Below are 23142 nucleotides of genomic sequence, written 5' to 3' on the forward strand. Positions count from 1 at the left end.
TTGTGTTTGTGCAGACATATCAAGCTCAGTGCCAGCAGGCACAAAATGCACATAGAGAGGTTTTGGTTTTACCTTCTGACTTTTGTCAAGTTTTATAGTTTCTGTAAAACCTAAATCTTTCTTGCCATTTATGCTAACTCCACAGATCACAGAAGCCATTTTGCTTCTATCTATACTTTTAGCTAGAAAGTACTGGAATGCTCTGTCATATTTAATGACACAATATATACCAGAAGCTTCTGAGAATATTTCCTCCTCCAATTTTAAAATTTTGCTTTCCAAAGCAGAGTTGTTACTTTCTATAGAAAATACTTTTTCATTTAGAGAGGAAATATATTTCTCAAGGTTACTATGAGTTTCAAAAGCAACTACTTGTACTTGTTTAAGGTCCTTCTATTTACTCTGAAGACTTTGGTACTTTTCCAACATTTTCAGAGGGACATGATTCACGATCAGAACGAGATAGGTTAGAAAATACCTCTTTAGAATTGAAGTCGGATTCTGATTCTGATAATACCTCGTCTTTTGTTTCTTTAGAACCTTTTGGATCATCTGTAGTTTCCATCAATGCAACATTGGCTTTTTCTTCGTCGGAGTCTTCTTCTTCGAATACTGAGTCATTCCATGTAGCCATCAACCTCTTCTTGCCTTTAGAAAAATTCTTCTTAGGCCTTTTGTATTTTTTAGCTTAGGACAATCATTTTTGTAGTGGCTTGGCTCCTTTCACTCAAAGCATATAACTTCTTTTCCAGAACCTTGCTTCTTATGTCCTTATGATGATTTTTGAAATCTTTCTTCTGTTGATCAGTCGTAGCACTTCTTGTTATATTATTACCTTCAGCATTAACTAGGTGAACGTGGCCATCAACTACAAGGTCCTAGAGATCAACATCGTAACCAAGAAAGAAACTTTATATTCTATCTTTCCAATAATCAAATTTCTTACCATCAAAGATTGGTGGTTTTGCACTGTAGTAGTCTCTTTCATTATTGTTAACAATGTTAGTAGCATTAGCATCAACCATTGTTTCTCACACAAACTAGACCGAGACTGAACACAGTGAAGTGTTGATAAATCTTTTATCACAATCAAAATCAGAGCTCTAATGCCCATTGAAGGTGTGAAAAACACAAGAAAAGGGGATTTGAATTGAGTTTTACAAAACAAAAGCTTTTTACCAACTCAAGAACACCACTTAAAAGTTAATAACAAAGAGATAAAAATACAAGTATTTATATCCTGGTTCGGTTGAAACTCAAAGCTACTCCAGTTCATTCGCTAAGGTGATTTTGCCTTATACACAAGGACTTAATCCAATATAATTAATAGATTATAATAATCACAAAGAATAACCTTCTTTGTCTTCTCAAGGATCCAACTATACCCTAGTCTCCTTAAGGACTCATAAAGAATAACCTCCTTTGTCTTCTCAAGGATCTGACTACACCCTAGTCTCCTTAAGGAATCAAACAAACATTTTGAATAATATTTTGTGTGTTACAAGTTGCTTCTATACAAACAAATTTTACACAAATGATAAAAAATTACCTAAAGAAAATTGTGTACAAAAGTTGATAGCTTTTCACAAAGAAATAGACTTGTCAAAATTGTTGTAGCATCGACAACATTCAGCGTTCTTATTTTCTTCAAGTCTTCAAGTCGTACTTATATAGCATAAGAGAAGGACCATTGGAGGGGAAATGGGTAAAGCTCATAGAGCGGATGCCCATTGTTGGATGGTGAAAGGAGTGGTACTGAATATTGTCCTTCGCCCATAAAATCAGTGACATGTGTGATGTATAGTACTGTCCTTTTCCCATGAAATTAGGTAGTCGAAAGGATATTTGATTTGTACTATGCACTATTTGATCATATACCCATTTAATATTTTCGTCAAGTTCATTGGCTTCTAATGAAAGTTGATGAAGCATGAAATGAAGAAACAAAAGTTGAATTCAGAAACTTCAGAATCTTTAGTCAGAACCTTAACATCGTCAGTATTCTGGCTTGAGATATTCAGTATCTTCAGAATCTTCAACTACATAACACAACTTCAGAAGCCTTCCATTCTTCAGAAGCTTGGTGATCAAATTCATGTCCAAAAGCATGAACTGAGAGAACATTGAAACAACAACATAGCGTCTCCTCAGAAGCTTCTCAGGAGTGAATCAACATAGAAGCAGAAAGATCATTGCAGCAGCAACATTGATCATCTTTCAAAACTTCTTATAACTGGCACAAAAGCAGAATTGGAACTCATTGTTCAAAAATTGATGATGTTCTACATCATATACTCAGAATTAGAACGGGTTGTTAAAGCTACACAATAACAAACCGTTAGGGTACCAAAATTGTTCTCAGACAAATACAATATTATTACCATCAAAACTCAAGGTATAGATGTAAAACCAAATATTGTACTAACAAAGCATGGGCGAAAGATAGTGATGAAGTCAAGTATGCATATGTTTAAGATAGTGATTTTGAGGATGTGATACTCATGGCCAGCGCCCATTCGAACACTGATCAAACCAACATGTGGTACTTAGATTTAGGATGCAGTAACCATATCTCTTGTAATAAAACCTTGTTCACCAAGATAGATGAATAAGTTGAGAAAGTGATAAAGTTTGCAAATGGCAGTCACATCACATCAGGTGGAAAAGGAGATATCTACATTGTCAGAAAGGATGGTCGAAAAGCAAGCATCACTTATGTATTGTATGTACCTTCGATGACAAGTAACTTGATAAGCATAAGTAAATTACTTGGAAAAGGGTACAATGTGAAGCTACAAAAAAATCAGATGAAGGTGTATCATGGTGATGGAAGGCTGATTCTGAAGGCACCATTGGCAGATAACAAGACCTTCAAAGTAGAGATCAACCCATTTGATCACAAGTGTCTTGCTTCGACTGCCGAAGAAGATAAGAGCTGGCTATGGCATCAAAATTATGGACATCTAAACTTCAGAAGTTTAGGTATGCTCAACCAGAAGACGATGATGGTACATGGCCTACCTCAGGTGAAGGAACCTAGTTAGGTATGTGAGGAATGTTGCAAAGTAAAGAAGGCTAGGAAAGTATTCCAGCTTGACTTGTCAATGAGGTCGAAAGAGAAGCTGAAGCTAATTCACTCTGATGTGTGTGGACCATTTGAAGTAAGGTCGAATGGATGCAACTACTATTTACTAACCTTCATAAATGAATTCACCATATATATATATATGGATTTAAATCATTTAAAGGAAGAGTGACGTATTCATAAAGTTCAAGAAGTTCAAATTGCATGTCGAGAAGCAAAGTGGATGCAAGTTGAAGAAATTGAGAATTGATGGTGGTGGCGAATACACCTCTCGAGAATTTGCTAGATTTTGCAATGACGAAGGTATAGAGCATGAGGTTATTGCACTCTATACACCTCAACATAATCGCATAGTTGAGAGGAAGAATCAAAGTATGCTAAACATGACTATGAGCATGTTGAAAGCTAAAGATATTCCAAAGAGATTTTAGGGTGAAGCAACTCCGACAGCAGTATACATTTTACATAGATGTCCAACCAAGAAGATGGTCGAGAGAACTACCTATAAGGCTTGGACAAGTGTGAAGCCAGATGTTAGTCATCTTAGAATGTTTCGATCGATGTGCTTCAGGCATGTACCTGAACAATATGGGAAGAAACTATATGATCAAAGTCAGGCTATGGTGCTCATAGGTTATCGTTCAACTATTGCATACAAGTTGTACTCACCAAATGATGATAAACTTATGATCAATCGAGATGTTCTACTAGATGGAGAAAAAAGGTGGGATTGGAGTCATAGGTCAGTCCGACAGGAGTCAGATACAGTTATAATTGTGTTTGAAGAAGACCAAAAAACTGAAGTCCCAACCAATCAAAATGAAAAACCACCTGAACAAAATGTTAGAAGATTGACTAGAGCAAGAACTGAGTCGACAAGGCTAGCTGGATATGAGAGATTTCCAACTTAAGCAGTCGATGCAAATGGTGACTTAATAGAAGAAGCGATGATGATGGTTGAAGAAGAACCAGATAATTAGGATCAAGACATGAATGATTTGAATTGGTTAGTAGCAATGAAAGAAGAACTCAGGGAAATCAAGAAGAACAAGCCCAAGGAGCTTGTCGAAGATTCAATCAAGAAGCCAATTTATGTGAACCGGGTTTACAAGCTAAAACAAATGCCAAATGGTGAAATTTCCAAGCATAAGGCAAAACTAGTGGCGAGATGTTTTCTTCAAAAACCTGGTATTGATTTCGACGAAGTGTAAGCACCTGTTACAAGACCGGAGACAATCAGAATTGTTGTGCCAACAACAACATACAGATGGTGAAAGATACATTAGTTGGATGTAAAATCAGAATTTTTGAATGGACCTTTGGAAGAAGAAGTTCATGTCAATTAACCATCAAGATTCAAAACCAAAAGGCAAGAGTCAAAGGTGTACATATTAAGGAAGGCCCTCTATGGTTTGAAGCAAGCTCCGCGAGCTTGGAATAAGAGAATTGATAGCTTCCTGGTCGAAGCAGGTTTCACAAAGTGTGTCTCTGAACATAATGTGTATGTCAATGATGCAGACAAGGTCGATTTAATCATCTTATTCATGTATGTAGATGACTTATTGATTACATGTGCAGATGAAGAAAATATAAGAAGAGTCAAGTCGAAGTTGATGCAGGAGTTTGAAATGTCCGACCTAGGGAATTTGTTATATTTCTTCGGGATGAAGTTTAAAGACACAGGTGAAAGAGTGCGCATGCACTAAAAGAAGTATGCCCAATATATGTTGAAGAGGTTCAATATGAGTAACTGTAGTGCAGTTGCTACGCCATTAGAAACTGGAGTAAAGTTAAGGAAGGATACAAATGATGAGTTTGTGAGTGTAACACTATACAAACAAATCATTGGATCCTTGAGGTATCTTTGCAATACTAGGCCAAATATTTTTCAAAATGTCAGACTGTTGGGCATATTCATGGAGAAACCTCAAGAATGTCATCTCACTGCAGTTAAGAGAGTGTTGAGATACATCAAAGGTACGATTGATGATGGTGCGTTGATGCCAAGAAGAAACAAGACCAACACATATGCAGAGGTATATGGCTACACTGATTCAAATTTTAGTGGAGACCAAGACGAGAAGAAGAGTATTGCATGCTAGATATTCATGATCGAAGGTGCTCCAATCTCATGGAGCTCAAGGAAGCAAAGAATTATGGCTTTATCATCATGTGAAACTAAGTACGTGGCCTCATCATATGCAACATCTCAAGCAACATGGATAGAGATATTGCTCGAAGAGCTCAAGATAATGGAACCTAGGAAAACAAATTATTTGTCGATAACAAGTCAGCTATCGATCTGGCGAATCATCTAGTGTGTCATAGTTGAAGTAAGTACATAGAGAGAAGATATAATGTTATGAGAGATCAAGTTTACAAAGGAAAGATTGAACTTGAGCATTGCAAGACAAAATGACAACTAACTGACATACTCACCAAACCCCTGAAGAAATTCATGTTCAACAGGTTGAAGAAAAGCATCAGGATGAGAAGTCTCGAGAACATGAATTATAAGGTGTGGTAGAAGTTGTAATTCGATGTTCTATTGAAAGTTAGCATTTGACTATGTTGAAATAGTTAGTTGAGGTATAAAAGTCAGTTGTATTCGATTGAGTTGAATACAAGATATATTTGTTATGTCAAAATGTAACTTATAGTTTTATACTTTGTTTGTTTTATGTTTTGGACTTGAGTGGATTTGTATAATTTTAGGAATGAGCTTTAGTTGCCTATATAAATACATTGTATGATATAAAACAACAGCTTCACTCAATATAAATTTCTCTTTTACAATTCAATTTCTATCTCTTTTTTCTCTTCTTTGTCTCCTATCATTTTTCTTGAAAACCGTTTTGTTTCAATAAATGTCAAAAAAAAATTACAATTATATATAATATTGAGTTGGTATAGGCCGGTATGATGATAAAAAGTCTACATTTTAGCGTCTGTTTGGAACCACGTTAGGCAGCCCCCCTAACACGCGTTTTTTTATTGCTCTAATTTGGAGCTTCTCCATTTTTACGTATTTTGGTCTCGAAATGTGGTGCCTCCGCGCATTTGTTTTGCTAGAAGCTCACCCAAACATATACTTAATAGGATTTATGTTTGGTAAACTTTGGAATGTGATTAGTCAATCTATTTAAGAATAAAGGTATATAGACTTTAATAGAAATTGATTAACTAAACTTGTTCATTTGACCTGCCTAGCTCAACTTAGCATGGGCTAGCTCAACTCCGCGTTTAATTTAGAATAGCAGAACAAGATTATATAGAAATAACAGACAATGTAAAGTAGACCTTTTAGATCAATACAGAGAGACTATAAAAGTAGACACATGAAGAAAATGATCAAATTCATCTAAGACAAATAATGCATTTTTATCTTATATTTTAGAACATTCTATTAAATTTATCACTTATCATAATATTAGGACTACTAGACACATGAAGAAAAATGATCCGATGAGTTGTTTAACTATGTAAATAATTTTTTTTTATTTTTAAAAACAACAAAGTGGAAACTATTATGATTCTCCTCTTCCTAGTATTTTGCAAATTCATATTATGTTTTGAATTTAATGCCAGTCAAAAAGAGCAATTGTTTATCCTTAAAAAAAACAAAACAACTATTCTTTTGATTACAACAAGAAACTTTAATAAAATTAAGTGAGATGTTTTGTTGCTTGTATATTTAAAACGGGAGAGTATCTGTATTTGATATTAAAAATTAAATTTCAATCTTGATCTCTAATATATATATGCCACAAGGATCCAAATAAAATAATTATTGAGCAAAAAAAATCAAAATAAAATTCAGTCCTATATACATACATATTCATATCACCTTCAAAGAATACTATTGTGTATTACATGGTGAAATAACATTAAGTAATTTGTAATCGAACCGTGATTAAAAAGTAGCGGATCAACAAGTGTGTAATCCAACGGTTGAAAAGTAACAGAACAACAACATAATATAATGAAAAAAAAATTATCATTATCAGAGCCTGGTTTCGATCCAGGGACCTGTGGGTTATGGGCCCACCACGCTTCCGCTGCGCCACTCTGATTTGTTGAAAGTAAGTGCAATTTTAGTTTATTTAATAGAAGGTATTTACTGTGCAACACATGCAATCTCTTAAACATTTTATTTGCATAACTGTTAAGTATTTATGTATAATGAATAATGATAGTTTAAATTAGTTCAAATATTTGAAATTATTTTCATTTACTTGAAAAATAAACTAACTTTTTCCCCAAGAACTCAGTAACCCCAACACAAATGTACATTTAGCTTGATAAAAAAACTGACAAATAATTAAGCATGAGTTTGTTTTAGATTTTGATAGTGCTAATTTTGAGTTGGACTTACAAGAATTTGGATTAGAGATTATAATTAGGATAATATTTTTTTTAAATTAAAACAACTTACCAAAATTCATTGTTTATAAAAAATTATTAAAATGACGAGAATCTTTTAAATAATTTGTTAAGTAAATTTTTTTTAAAATATAGAATAATACATAAATAAATATAAAGAATTTAAATTTTTTGTCTCATTATAATACATGAATAATACAATATACAATCTAAAATATCAATTGACTTTTTATAATAATTTTGAAATAATATCAAATTGGTTATTATTAATCTTTTAAAATCACAAACCCTTATAATAGCTCAAAGTACAATATATTTCGACAACGTCTTGGAACTATGGCTCGGTTTTCAAATTTTCTATAACAAGGGTAATCATTTTTTATTCTTTAATTTATTAAAATATTATATTCAATTAAACACGACAATCATGTCATCTCTATCTATTTCACCAACCTTAAAATCATTTGGGATGGATTTTAGTTTCTTAGTCCTACACGATCTTGTATATGTTGACTAAAATGTTCTTGTTTATTGAGTTCCTCGGTTAAAAAATATAAACATCTTGAACACATCACAATTGCGAATTAATGATCGGGAAGCAAAACACTTGAGAGATAAAAATATCGTCTTGGTGAAGGTTGTGTGGGGAGGACCTATGTTGAGAATGTATCAAGTGTGAGTATTGTGCGTAATAGTCTCACATGGTTGGAAATGTGGAGATTTGAACATTTATAAATAAGAGAACCCACCCACATATCACCTTAAGGTTTTAGATGAATATGTGATGTGTCTCTCACAAAGGTGTTGCTCCAAAAAGAAGAAGTCCCACAATGTTCAATGCTCCATAGTGAAAAATGTAATGCCCCGGGCTGCTTTCAGGATTATCGATTGACCCCACAAACCAACACGGGTCTTTTCAGCATGATTTGTCCTCACTCACACGCTTCCCGAGAAACTTCCCAGAAGGTCATCCATCTAAATACTACTCCAAGTCAAGCACGTTTAACTATGAAGTTCTTATCTGTTAGGCTATCAAAAAGAAGATGCATCTTGTTGGTATATATAGTACCAATCAATCCTTATAAGCCTTCATTCAAACATGCAGTCTCATACCTACACAATCTCAGGATCCCTCTCATTCTGATGTGAATTCAGTTTTCCACTAGAAGTTGCTAAGAGTGTCTCATTGTCATGCCTCATGCACCGACAACCACTCCCTCGCCCTCGGGTGTTACATGTAACCACTCTCCGCCCTTTTCGGCCCCGGGTGTTACATGCCCACCAGCTTCCGCTTGATTCGTCCCTGAACCACATCGTACTGGGAAATAGTTGACTCTGATATCATTTGTAACACCCCATATTGATTTCAGGATTATCGACTAACCCCACAAACCAACACGGGTCTTTTCAACATGATTTGTCCTCAGTCACACGCTTTTCGAGAAACTTTCCAGAAGGTCACCCATCCAAATACTACTCCAAGTCAAGCATACTTAATTTTGGAGTTCTTATTTGTTAGGCTACCGAAAAGAAGATGCATCTAATTAGTATAGGTAATACCGATCAATCCTTTTAAGCCTCTTTTTAACCATGCAGTCTCATACCCATGCAACCTCAGGATTCCTCTAATTCCGATATTAATTCAGTTTTTTCCCTAGAAGCTGCTAGGAGTGTCTCATTGTCATGCATCATGCACCGACAACCACTCCTTTGTCCTCTCGTGTTACATGTAACTACTCTTCGCCCTCTTCGGTCTCGAGTGTTACAAAAAACTCCCCCAACAAATGGTATCATGAGCCTTTGGTTCGAGAAAGGGACCGACTTACTTGTATCGAAAGTCAACGACACCACAAGGGTGGTAAATAAGAAACATTCTATTGAAGAGTGTCAACGGTGCCAGGGTGGTGAATAAGAAAAGTTTCGTTGAAGACTGTCAACGTCACCAAGGTGGTGAATAAGAAACGTTCTGTGCGGTACAATAGTTTGTGGAAGTAAGAAGAGCTTCCACTTTAGGGGGAGCATTGTAAACTCACACTTGATGGGGGTGTTGAGAATTTATCAAGTGTGAGTAGTGTGAGTAATAGTCCCATATTGGTTGAAAATGTGGAGACTTGAGCCTTTATAAGTAAGATAATCCACCCACCTATCACCTTAAGATTTTAGGTGAATATGTGGTGTACCTCTCACAAAGGTGTTGCTCCAAAAAGAAGAAGTCCCACAATATTCAATGCTTGCTAGTGAAAAACTCCCCCAACAACCTACTGATGGGAGTGTGACGTGGGAACTCAAGAATCAGATGAGAGAGTCTTATTCATAGTTGTTTCGTTCAGGTAATTTTCGAGGGTGAAAATTCTATAAGTGGGGAAGAGTTATAACACCCCGAATTCAATTAACTTATTTAATTGAATTTTATTGCTTTATTGAATTATTTAAAGGATTTAATATGATTTTAATAATTTAATTGGTGATAATATGTGTTATATAGTGTTTGGAGATTATTAGAATTTTAATTAGTTTATTTAATTAAATTAGTAGAATATTAATTAAATCAATAGAAAAATAAGAGGAATAGTGATATTGGGGAAAAAGTATAATTATTAAAAAAGTAAGGGAAAAATAAGAAAGTGGAGATTAATGGAGGGGTAAAAGTGTGAAAAAGAAAATTAATTATAGTTTAGGTCAAAATAAATAGTCAAGGGAGAAGGGAGTTAATTTCAGTGATACGTAAAAGTTGCAAAAGTGAGAGAAATAGGCAAGTGAGAAGAGAAGAAAAAAGGCTCGAGGGAGGAGAAAGTCACCATAAATAGGGCTTCAGGATTGCTAGAAATTAAGGTAAGGGGTAACTACTATAATATAGGTGTATTACATGAAAGGTAGAGATAGATCATCACCTTCCTCTAGGTTTTATTCACAATTGTTGTGTTTTTATGAGTTTCATGTTGATTATATAAAATCTGTGATAATTGCCATGTTAAATGTGTAAATTCATGCTATGTTACATGCTGAATATTTTGCATAAATCATTGGTATGAATTCTGAAATTGGTTGTTTCCATTGATGTATTTTAGACATGTGAACATAACCTTAATTCCATGATTGATTGATTGATGATTATTTGATGTTGGCTATGTATAATTTGTTTTGGTTGTTGTATAATTGTTATAGAATTATTATGTGTCGAATTCTGAGCATTCGAGTTTTTACAGAATCAAAATCGGAGGTCCGAAATGCCTTCAACGGTGAAAAAAAAACAGAATTATGCATTCTGCAGCAGTGATGTCCTTCATCCTTGTGATGGTCTTCCCGTCATTGTATCCAGCGAGCCGACGGTTGTCAGCTTTGTGACTATCCACCCGTCACGACCAGGCAGACCTTGTGCAAATACGGTTTTTATCAAAACTTGAGTTTTGTGAATTTGTTTGGGACACGATTTGAAGTTTTTGAAAGCTAACGTGTAATACTATCTCATGGTGACGCTCTAAGAGAATAAATATGAATTTAAGAGCGTGAATAAATTGTTTTCTTAAAGTGTAATATTATGTGATGATTAATGATGATGAAAGAACTTTTAAATGTTATGCTCGATTGAATTGATGAATACTTCATGAGGAGTGATGTTGATGTTAATGTTGGAGCTGATGTCGATGCATGAATGATTGACGAGAATTGCATGTATAATCATGTGAAGTGTTATAATTAATTGCATAATTATGAGTGGTGAATTATGATTATGTTTTATGAGCTATTGTATTTTGAATACAATTATGTGATGTTAATGTAATTGTATGTGTTATGTTAAGGTGTGTAGTTCAAAAGTGGAGACTACTATTGAATGTTGTATTGCATTGTTGATTATGGTTAGAAGTGGAACCATAATTGCTGTTATTGCATTATTATATGACATGCATCATATTGTGTTGATATGTTGAAAGATGCGAGTCATGGGTTCATAAGTGGGGGGACTTGTGATCGTCCAAGGTTCAGAAGTGGGGATCCAGGGTTCAGAAGTGGGGATCTGATTCGAATGAGGAACCATTATTGAGTGGACGAGATCCGTAACAAACCTCTGATGTTCAAATTGGAACCACATGCATAGAGTCGATTTGTGAGTCACATTACATACATAAATGCTATGTGAATTGAATTGTTGTGTTGTTGTGTAATTGAATGTGTATGTTGATAATTATGTGATTTAAGCTACCATTGGATTCTTTTACACCGTTAATATTTGAGCATATTCTCACTCCTTTCTTGTTTGTTTTTGTGTTGCTCTTTACATTATCGTACAAATACTCAGGATGACTAAGTGGTGTTGTGAGTTGGAAGATGGCCTTTGAGTTTTTCTTCGTTTATTTTATCATTTATTGCTATTTAGTTGATTTAATGCTCTGATATGCAACATCAGAAATGAGGTGCTTTATTTATTTTGAGTTAATCATTGGATCATGTTAATTTTATTGAGTATTTCAGTTTGATGAGACCATTGATGTTTATGTTATTTATTTAAAATTTCCGCTACGAGTTGATGATTTAAATGAGAAAGTATGCATGTTTTGTTGAGTAGCAACCTAAATGATTGTTTATTGTTTTAAATTAAGAGTTGGGATTTTAGGGTATTACACACCCTATGAGGTGGAAAAAAACCCTATGAAAATTCGAAAATACCCCTTAAATTTCAGAGATGTATCTCCGGACTCACCCTTTGCATCACTAAATGACGCACCAAATGAGTGTCATCCCATTTTAAAACAAAATTTTGTTCCGAAGATGCATCTTTGGACATATCAATTTAATTTATTAATTATTGAGCATCTCAATAAAGTTTTCAGATAAGCATGTCCAGAGTTTTGAAGTGGTAATTTGAAAACCCGTCACCTTTGCATGTTAGGCATTTCTGGATATGTATTTTAGGAAATATCAAATGCCAGTTTAATAAAACAGCCACATGCATGATCATTCCAGATACCCATTTTTTCTAAAAAACCTTCCATTCTCAATCAAGATTTTCACTCCAAAACTTCATTCTTGTGTTTCATCACATCAAAAGGAGCAAAAGAAGCTAGAATTCAAGGTAAAGATAATTTATTTCAGTCCTCATTGCTCATATTAATCTTGATTTTTAGCAGAAAAAACTTACGTCGAATCTAGAAATGTATTTTCAGAGTCTGTATGAATTCCTCAATAAATGCATTTTTGGAGTCTATCTATTTTCATTTTCCAGCTGTCTATTTTTAGTTTTAGTTGTTTTTGAGTATCTTATATTATTGTTTTCATTAGATATGGTGCACCCCGACATTTTCTTCAAACTTATTGTGTCTCCAGATGCCAAATGTTTGTTATAAATGAGGTAGATGTTAGCAACCATTTTAAAAATAAACAAGAGTTTGAATTTCGTTAACACATGCATTAATGATTCGTATGAAGGCATCTAAACTTGGGTTAGGTATTGTAATCAGATGTTCCGATAATGATTCGGATAGAAGAGGTGCATTTGTGACAATGATGTGCAAAAGAGTTAAGAAGTATACAAATCCTCTACAGAATTTCAAACGAGATAACACCGGTTCAAGAAAATGTAAGTGTCCCTTTAAGTTGCGTGGTTATCTTTTGGAAAATAAAAATGAAGATTTAATGTGATATGTGGTTTACATAACCATGACTTGTGTGAAAAGTTAGTCGGTCATCCAATTGTATGTCGCCTCATGCCGGAAGAAAAGGAATATGTTTCAGATATGACATTGAATTTGGTGCAACCAAAAAATATACTTGCAACTTTGAATCGTAAAATACCTGGAAATATCGTGAATATTAGACAAGTCTATAATATTTGGTACCAAAATTACAAGGCGCTGAGGGAGGATAGAACTGAAATGCAACAACTCTTAAAACTTGTAGATGATAACAAATATGTATCTAGGTTTGAACGTGTGAGGATGGAGTAACCGTTAGAGATATATATTAGACTCATCTTGATTCCATGAAGTTGTTCATCACATTTTCTATTCTGCTCATCATTGATTAAACGTATAAGACCAACAAGTACAGGCTTCCACTATTGGGAATTGTTGGTGTTACCTCTACTTAGAAGACTTATTTTGTTGGGTTTGCAATTTTGAAAAGCAAAAGATAGGAAAATGTTACTTGGGCTTTAGAGGCATGTCAGGCAATTTTGGAGGACAAAGAAGACACGCCAAAAGTAATTGTCACCGACCGCGATACCACTTTGATGAATTTGGTTGCAAAGTTTTTTCTGGACAGTGGAAAATTGGTCAAGGAGGGCGTGACATTGGAAAGAATAATGGATGAATGGAACATCATAATAATTTTTTCTGCAAAAGAGTTATAAGTTGACGTTGTTATACATTTCAGGAAGGTGTGTGAGAAATATCCAACTTTATTGAAATATGTTTAAAGTATAATTTTGGACCAAGTGAAGGAGAAGATTCTTCATGCTTGGACCGATCAAGTTAGACACCTTAGTGATTTTATGTTTTCCTTCTCTTGGATATTTTCTACAAGTGCACGAAATATATTAGAGTAATATAAAAGGTTATCAAACCCCTAAAGAATTATAGTCAACTTTACCACAATCTACTATTGTTATCTAAACTTGATACTAGCGAGAAATGATATCAAATTCAAACCAACAACACACAAGTTCAAATTGAACTTCATGGGTGCTACAAAGTGCAATAAAATAGTTGCTAATGAAATTCCAACAAATCATTTTGATTTTATTGCTTTTTTAGATATGCTTGCAGCTATAACCGATGATAAATTACTTTGTATATATATTATATTATTTTAATTTTACTTTCACGTTTATCTATAATTTAATTGAAATTTTCTTAATTTTAGCGGACGTGATTTGGCATGTTATGGAAAACGAAAATATTAAAAAAAATCAAAAAAATAAAAAATAAAATACAAACTCATTGTTCTCGTGGATTCATAGTAAGATTTAATAATGATTTATCATCATATTTAATTATATTATTTTATTTAAATTATATTTTTTCTTAGTATAACCACAAACGAAATTTTTACTCAAATATCTCACATTTTTAAAAACAATCCTAAAATAACCCAGTTTTCAATTTTTTTTTCAAACTATCCCAGTTTCAAAAAAAATGTAAGAAATAGGCGTCAGACCAATTGGCGCATACCCTTAAATTTTAAGTGGGACGCCAATTGGATTGGCTACAACACATGATGTTACCAATCCAATTGACACCCATGTATAATTTGGAAGAGGAGGCGCCAATTGGTCTGACGCCTCAGCGTAATGTGCAATTTTTTTTAAATAGATGTGTTGTGTGATTCATTTTTCCACATCTCATTTCGTCATATTGCAAACATGTTTGGTGTTCGTCGCCACTACGGAAAAGTGATTTATTCGAGAGACAAGCCTTTGATGTTGATGCTATTTTGGAACATTTGTAGTTTTGATCAACTGAAGAGGGAGCTGGTTCGTTGGTTAGATGGAAAATACCATAAGGGGAAAAAAATTAGAAGTATTGAGAGACTCGATAGTATATTTGATTGGGTGCGAGTAAAAATTGATAAGAATGTTAGGGAAATGATGTTTGGACGAGATGACATAAGTTTCATTGCTCTAATCAATTAGAAATGTTCTGTTTTAAGTTTGCTTATGTTGTAGTGATGTTTGTTGTTAACCTTGTTGTAACAAAAAGATAATGATATATAAAAATCCAAGGTTACAAAAATTGAAAGGAGATACTAAATTATGATGCAGATGTTGCTCATAGATTGGGACATATGTTCTTATTGTGTCCTGGTTGACGACATATACTACATAATCTTATCATTTTATCAATCATGTCCATTTCTGTTCTAATACGTGTGCTGTTTGGCCGTACTTTTTTCTTTCTTCGCATCTCATCGTTGTGCCAAACTATGTCACCTTCATATGAAGGTCATTATTCCTCCATTGGTAGCACCGAGAAGCTTTCGTTATACACATTCATGACAGTAATGGCATTGTAAACATCAAATAGATGGCTATAAGCGTCCTGGAGAGTATGTGCGCATGCTGCAATGGCATGGGAGAAAGGAATACGGAATGCCTGGAACTTTCCACAATCGCACAAACTTTTGTTTAGTTTGACAGCATAAGATAAATTTGGTCTCCCCTCATTATGGTCCATTGTTTCCTGTACACTGAAATTTTGCCTATGACGGTCAAAGACTGTAACCGCGTGTGTGCTAACTTTGATACTTTCCTCTTTCATCACTTTCATACAACATTCACTGAATATTTGACCCGACATTAACATTTTACTCCATCTTTCACCTTTGGTTGCGAAGGTAGATGCCAACCTAAAATAGGTTATTCTGACCAAAGCGGTTATTGGTAGATTTCTAATGCCTTTAAAAATACGTCGTTTATGTATTCCACAAGGTTTGTTGTCATGTGGCTTCATTGATAGCCTATGTCAAATGCCTTTATCCACTGCTCTACTGGTATGTTATCCACCCATGTTCCTGCATCTGTATTAGACAATCTAATTTCATCACGGTAATGTTGAAATGACGGATGAGTTAGAGCATACCCTGTGTAGCACCTCAAATTTGCACCTACCTTTTGTACATTCATTTTCATATTAGGTCATTAACATAACATAGTCCACTGCATAACATTGCATTGTCCTTTGCCCAAGTACAAGTCAGCAGACAAGATTAGGTCAACTGGTTAGGAGGATCAGTCAAACAAGCAAGCAGATGCATTTCCCAAGGAAGCAAGGCCCTAGGGTTGGTCCAACATGTTCACATGACCTAGGGGTCCTTTTGAAGTGGTTTGGTCAAAGATTGGATGCTCAGAAGTCATCAGTCATTGTTCAATCCACCAGAAACCTTAGAAATTCAAATGTGGTCAACTGTGGTTAACTGTGCCTGAAATCAAGGATTTGAAGGTGGGAGATGGTTTGAAAGGCTTCATTCATGTCCATACAAGTCTCATTTGACATTTCAAAGATCAAGATTGGAGAAAATAAAGTCAGATCAAAAGTTTCCAAAAATAGCAAGTGACCTGTAATTGGAAACTGCCAAAAATGGAAAGTTCTTCTCCTCAAATTTACATCATCATAAAAGCTTCACATGAAATTTTGTTAAACATGAAAGTTGAAGATCTTGTTCTCCCATTTCCAAAAAGTCCAAGAACACTCATTTCTCATTTGTGGTTGGCAAGTTATGATCAAATTATTGTCAAGTATTTTTGAACTTCAAAGTGGCATAACTTTCAAACCATTTGGCCAAATTGAGTGAGGTTTTTTGCTACAAGTCACATTTGACATGTTCTATCCAAATCCTTCATCACATTTCATCAAAAGTCATCACATCAAAATGGCATTTTTTAAGTGACTTGAATTTAAAAAGGGAGAGTTGAAAAATTGACTTTCAAATTAATCATTGTCTACACATTCTACCAATTACATCTGACTGAAAACCATATTTGGAATGTGTTTAGGCCCATTTTCGTGCGCTGTAGCATGCACCCCATGCATAATGAGGTGATTTAGCAATTTGTCCAAATACTCATTTTCACTAATTACCAAGGCTTGGCTTAAGATTAATTAACAAAGTTCATTAACAGTTGGTATAAATGGTTAATTCTAACAGAAAACACATGAGCGTTCCATTTTCTACTCAGATCTAGATCTAGAAAGAAAACTCTCTCAATTTTTGCTATCAATTTTTCTGCAAAAAATTCCATAAACCTTGCCTAGCCTTTCTTTGTGCCATCATCTCCAAGCATTGTAGAAGCTTTTGCAAGCAGGAATCTTCCACTTTCGAGCAAAAACCAGCACTGTTACATCAAGCTCCTCACATGGCAGTTGAACTTTTGAGCACGATTGAGCAAGAGTGAGCTAGGATCATCCTTCCATTCGCCTCCTGGAGCATCATTGAGTTGCTGTTTCTACCTTCCAAGGCCAAATAACCACGAAATCAACATTGTCATCACTTGGAGGTAAATTTTCGAACCTTGCTAATGTTGAAATCATGATATGCTTTGGATAGATCTTGCCATGCTGGTTGTAATGAACTTTAAATCGTGAAATATCATTGAGTATTAAGAGAGATATGTTGAAATGAAGTTTGATGGTTGGATGTTATTCTATTCGTTTCTTTCATGATAGCTCGAATTAGGGAAAATCATTGTTGGATTGTTGATGCGCTTGAGAAGACGAACACAATGATATATCATTTGTCCATTTTTGTGAAACTTTGTTCTTGCTGGAAATCTGGACGAAGAACACTTTGAATGTTGCATAAACCCTAATATTTTCAACCCAGAACCGTGTTTGATCTGCAATCTCGTGGCCTTGCATGCGTTTCGCGTTTTTGCTCCATGAAGCGAATTACAGCGCGCCAGCTCACTAAGTGAAACGCGGCGTTTCACTTAGTGAGCTTCGTAATTACAAAATTGCCACTGCGTCACATATTAAATCAATTATTTCATTTGGTTTTCCATTTTTATTTCATTTGGTATGCTGATTTTAGAAAATTCATAAGTCACTCAATATTTGTCCAAATAATGTGGGATTTTTTGTGAAATGTTCCTCTTGATCCCTAGTTTTTTATGGTGATTTTTCCAGAATTTATGCACGTGTAGATTTTTAAATGGCCTAGGGTTTGCTCATGTGTGTCCAATTTGTGTATGCCTTGCCTTTTTGCTTGTGAAATGATGATGTTTAATCCATTGAGGCTGAAATTTTTTGTGCTTAAACTAGACATGTTCATGGTCATTTTGGTATAGAGTTTGTGATTTTATCATTGCTGGTTGATGAGATATGATTTTTTGAATAGAGGTGTGACAATTTGTGTCACACCATTCTTGTCCAATTTGATGATTTTTGTTGCCATGCCTATTGAACTCCAAATGACTTGAACTTTTGCATGTTGACACTTATGAATGTTGAGAATGCTTGTGAATTTTTCTGGAATTTTTGAGTGCATTTCCTATGTGTTGGATAATTTCTCCCCTGTTTGACCAATTGTTGATTTCTTGTGAGACATGTTTTCATTTGATTTGTGAAATTCTGATGCTTAATTGGATGGACTTGAAATTTGGCATGAGTGTTATAGACATCTTGAAGTGCATCTTGGCTTTGGTCTCATTCATTTATCATGTTTGATTGCTGTTTTATGATTGGTTGAAGTTGATGCTTGTTTTGATGCCATGAATGAGCTTGCTTGAACTTGTGTTGACTTTATGAATTTCATTGACTTGCTTCCCTTGACCCAAATGAGCTGAAATTTGGTATGATTGACATGTTATGGATGTTGTTTGACCATGAAGTTTTTGGGGATTTATTGAAATGTTTATGAATTGGTTTGAGTTGAATCTTTCTGTTTGCTTCTTTGAGGTTGCAAATTGCATGTGTTGTGCCTTTTCCTTCATGAAATGATAATGATGAATGATATGAATGTGAAACCACTTGGACTGGATTCTTGATTGATTGATCTTGACTTTTGATAAGTTTCATGTTCTGTTTTGACCTTTTGATATCATTTTGACCCTAGTCTTGTACTAGTGGTTTGTGCTCTCACATTTGAGTTGTGTTTCAGGTTAATAGCACAATGGCCTATGCTTGATGATGCTTACTCAATTGGAGTTGACTTGTTGCTTGTTCGTGACTAACTTTGACTTTGTTTTGTAGGTTTTAAAACTTGAGTTTGTGCCATATGGCTTGCACCCTTTGTGCATTGTGATTATTGTTTGCCTGTACAGATTAACTGTTGATCTTTGCTGTTTGGTTTTGGTTTGCCTGAGTACTGATTGTATTTGATTGATTTCAGGTACATTAGTTGCTTTAGTTCCATTGTGAACTTGCTTTGCTTTGCTTAAGAGCATTTGCATTGAGGTATAACATCCTAACTCCATGTAGTCTGGAAGACCTGGCCTGTTACTTGGCCAGGCACCTGTCTGAAGTCCTCCTTAAGAGGCAATGTTTGTGCTTGTTTACATTTGTCCCTGTACATATCAAAGACCTTTGTCAAGGCAATTGGCAGACACAAGAGATGTGCAATCCATCTCCTGCTATTCTGTTGAGTCGTCCCTTGGCTCACATCACATGTTGATGCCTTGTGGACATGAACCCCAAGATCATTGTACATTGTGTCAGTCATATGTGTAGAAGGGTTCCCACCTTCTGAACCCACACATTCTTGTCTTAAGCTCTCCTAGGCCAGGGATAAGAGCTGTGAAGTCTCATCTTCACTCACCTTTCATCTGCTTCACCTTGACTCTCAATGTCAAGGTTAAGAGCTAACCTCACCCTGTTACAGTGGTTTGTTTGTCGAGGTTGACATGACCCCTCGACTAAAACCTAACCTTGATTGAGCCAACTGATTGCATATAGTGTGTGCTATTTGTGATTGTGTGTTTGTTTTAGCTTGCTTCTTGTGCAAGTTAGGTTTAGTTTGGCTTGCTTCCTGTGCAAGTCATGTTTAGGATAGCTTGCTTCCTGTGCAAGTTAGCTAGAAACCTTAACTTAGGGATGATTTGCATGATAACATCTAGGCTCGAGTCGTAGTCTCCCTAGTTGTGTCTCCCTCTGTTATCTGGTTAGGCTAGTCCTGTGTCCCTTCGTAGGGGAACTACGTCGCCCTGATCCTCATACCAGATGAGGTACGTAGGCAGGAGATGAGCAGATCTCTCCGGGCGCCCGTTTTGTTTTGTGTTGTGTGTGTCAGGAGATGGATGTAAGCCCAGCGATTGGCATTCCGTATCCTCTTGTTGGTTCGGAAGCTGATGTAAGTCCAGCGATTGGCATTTGGGTTCCATGTTCGCCCTTGTTTGTGTGGTTTTGTTTGGTGTGCATGAGCCGAGCTACGGATGCTCTGATTCTTCTTCGTCCGAGAAGATACGTATGCATAGGATGCGACATCCTAGCGAGCATGTGTCGTTTCCCCAGTCCGAACTACTTTGACTCTGATGTCTATGCCTGATAGACTAAGTAGGCCCAGGATGCGATGTCCTGCCGAGTCAGTCTTGTTTGTTTTCTTGTGTCTCTTTCAGCCAGTGTGTGTGTGTTTGTGAGCAGTGTTTTAGCAACCATTTTCCTTCCTATTGTGCGTGGATCCCGTCGAGTACGACGGATGCGTAGGGGTGCTAATACCTTCCCTTCGCATAACCGACTCCCGATCCCATTCTCTTTGGTCGCGAGACCATGTCTTTCCCAGGTTTACTTCGAGCATTTCCTTTCCCTCTTTTGGGATAAATAACGCACGGTGGCGGCTCTGTTGTTTTCGTTTCCCGCCGGTTTTTCGCGTAATGCGACAGCTGGCGACTCCACTGGGGAACACCTAGAGAAGTTGACCTTCTGCTGGTCCATCTTCCCTAAGCGAGTCTCTCCTAGCGCTCTCTAGATTAGGGTTTGGTTGCTGTTTGCTGTTATTTATTGCATTCATTATTTATTGTTTGCATTTATTGTTTGCATTTATGTTTGCATTGATGTTTGCATTCATTCATATTCATTGTTCATCTGGCTGGCTGGTTGTCTGTTTCTCTCTGTTGGGGTGGGAGTTACTTGAGGTAAAAGGCCCAATACCCAGGCCATGAGTGAAATCTAGGATACTTAGGAATAGAGTGATTCATGGGAAGCGGGTGGTATTGCGCCACTTAGCGGAACATTGATATCACGAGCAGTTCAGACCTTGGTGGGATATTATCGTTGCATACTTCAGGTGTGTATATGATGATATTCTGCGAAAGGTTATTTATGTTGCGTTTCTCTCGACCTTACCCTGGCCTAGACGACACCCGTGAGTGGGGAGGGTTTGATCATTATTACAGGTACCGTTGGTGACTTGTGGTCCTGTTGGTGACTTTGGGTTCAGACGACAGTGTCTCAGTTGACTTTGGGTTTCAGATGAGTTGTGGTTCCGAGTTTAAACCGAAGCTTCGACCTTGTGTTCTGAGATGCGCCGCCAGCCAGTCTTGTCTGCATCATTTGCATCATAGCATGTTTACTTTCAAAAAATAAGCAAATAAAAAAAAAGAATTAAAAAAAAAAAGAAGAAAAGAAGAGAAAAAAGAAAAAAACTAATCTCTGCATGCATATCATTTCTCAGGTACATTCCAGAGTCTGTTCACTGATAGAGATGGCAACAGTCCCGGAGCCGAAGCGGGAGACCTGTTCCTACAGCTTTCACCGTGAGCCTTTGACGCCTCTGATTGAGTTGAGTAGCCTTATGATCAGTGGTAACCAGAAGGGGTTTGTTGACCAGTATGGAGATATTCTGACGCTGTTGAAGATGGTAGTCGACCCAGTGCCGTTGCAGACTCTTCTTCAGTTCTACGACCCAGAGCTTCATTGTTTCACCTTTCAAGATTATCAGTTGGCGCCTACTCTCGAGGAGTATTCTATTCTGCTGAGTGTCCCGATTCAGCATCAGGTTCCTTTCTTGGACGTGCCCAAAGAGGTCGATTCCAGGGGTATTGCTAGAGCTCTTCATTTGAGTGTCAAGGAGATCAGTGGTAGTTGGAAGACCAGTGGTGGTGTTGAGGGTTTGCCTTTGAAGTTTCTGTTGAGGGTTGCTAGAGAAGAAGCAGAGAAGGGGAATTGGGAAGCTTTTTATGCTCAGCTTGCTGTTATGATCTATGGGATCGTCTTGTTCCCGAGTATGCCCAACTTTGTTGACTATGCTGCAGTCATCATATTCATTGGTGGAAACCCCGTTCCTACTCTGTTAGCTGACACTTACTATGCTATTCACAGTAGGCATGGTAAGGGTGGAGCTATCAGATGTTGTCTCCCGCTTTTGCTTAGATGGTTCATGTCTCTCCTGCCAGTCAGTGGACCTTTTGTGGATGCTTAGAGCACTCACAAGTGGACTCAGAGGGTTATGTCTCTTACCTCCTATGACATCAGATGGCAGTCATACCGGATGGATGTGCGGAATGTTATTATGAGCTGTGGAGAGTTCCGGAATGTGCCACTGGTAGGGACTAGGGGTTGCATCAATTACAACCCAGTTCTTTCTCTTCGCCAGTTAGGGTTTGTGATGAAAGGAAGACCACTTGAGGCTGAGGTAGCTGAAAGTGTGTATTTTGAGAGGCAGAGTGACTCGGCTAGATTGGAGCAGATAGGAAGAGCTTGGAAGTCTGTTGGTGTGAAGGATGGATCTGTCTTAGGGAAGAAGTTTGCCATTGCTATGCCTGATTACACTGATTGGGTCAAGAAGAGAGTGGAAACTTTGTTGTTACCCTACGATAGAATGGAGCCATTGCAGGAGCAACCACCTTTGATCCTTGCTGAGAGTGTGCCCGCTGAGCACTACAAGCAAGCCCTGATGGAGAATCGCCGGTTGAGAGAGAAGGAGCAAGATACCCAGATGGAGCTGTACAAAGCCAAAGCTGATAGGTTGAACTTGGCTCATCAACTCAGAGGAGTGCAAGGAGAAGATGCTAGTAGACTGAGAAGCAAGAAGAGATCCTATGAGGAGATGGAATCCATGTTAGATGCAGAACACCGGGAGTGCTTGAAGCTGCAGAGAGCTGAAGCCAGTTACCAGAAGAAGATCAGAGACCTGGAGAAGCAACTCAGAGACAAAGACATCCAGTTGAAGAAGGAGGTTGACTCGAGACAGGCATTAGAGACCCATCTTGGAGGAGAGGTTGTAGAGCTTAGACGACAATTGAAGGAGAA

At 36.5% G+C, this 23142-nt stretch overlaps 1 non-coding gene across 1 annotated transcript; it reads right to left on the reverse strand.

Annotated features, from left to right (window-relative positions):
- Positions 1-7086: 7086 nt before the first annotated feature.
- Positions 7087-7158, reverse strand: TRNAM-CAU (transfer RNA methionine (anticodon CAU)). The gene has a single exon. It is a non-coding gene; the product is annotated as a tRNA-Met (tRNA).
- Positions 7159-23142: the final 15984 nt, after the last annotated feature.

Source organism: Lathyrus oleraceus, chromosome 3, assembly GCF_024323335.1.
Source record: "Lathyrus oleraceus cultivar Zhongwan6 chromosome 3, CAAS_Psat_ZW6_1.0, whole genome shotgun sequence".
Classification (NCBI taxonomy): Eukaryota; Viridiplantae; Streptophyta; class Magnoliopsida; order Fabales; family Fabaceae; genus Lathyrus; species Lathyrus oleraceus.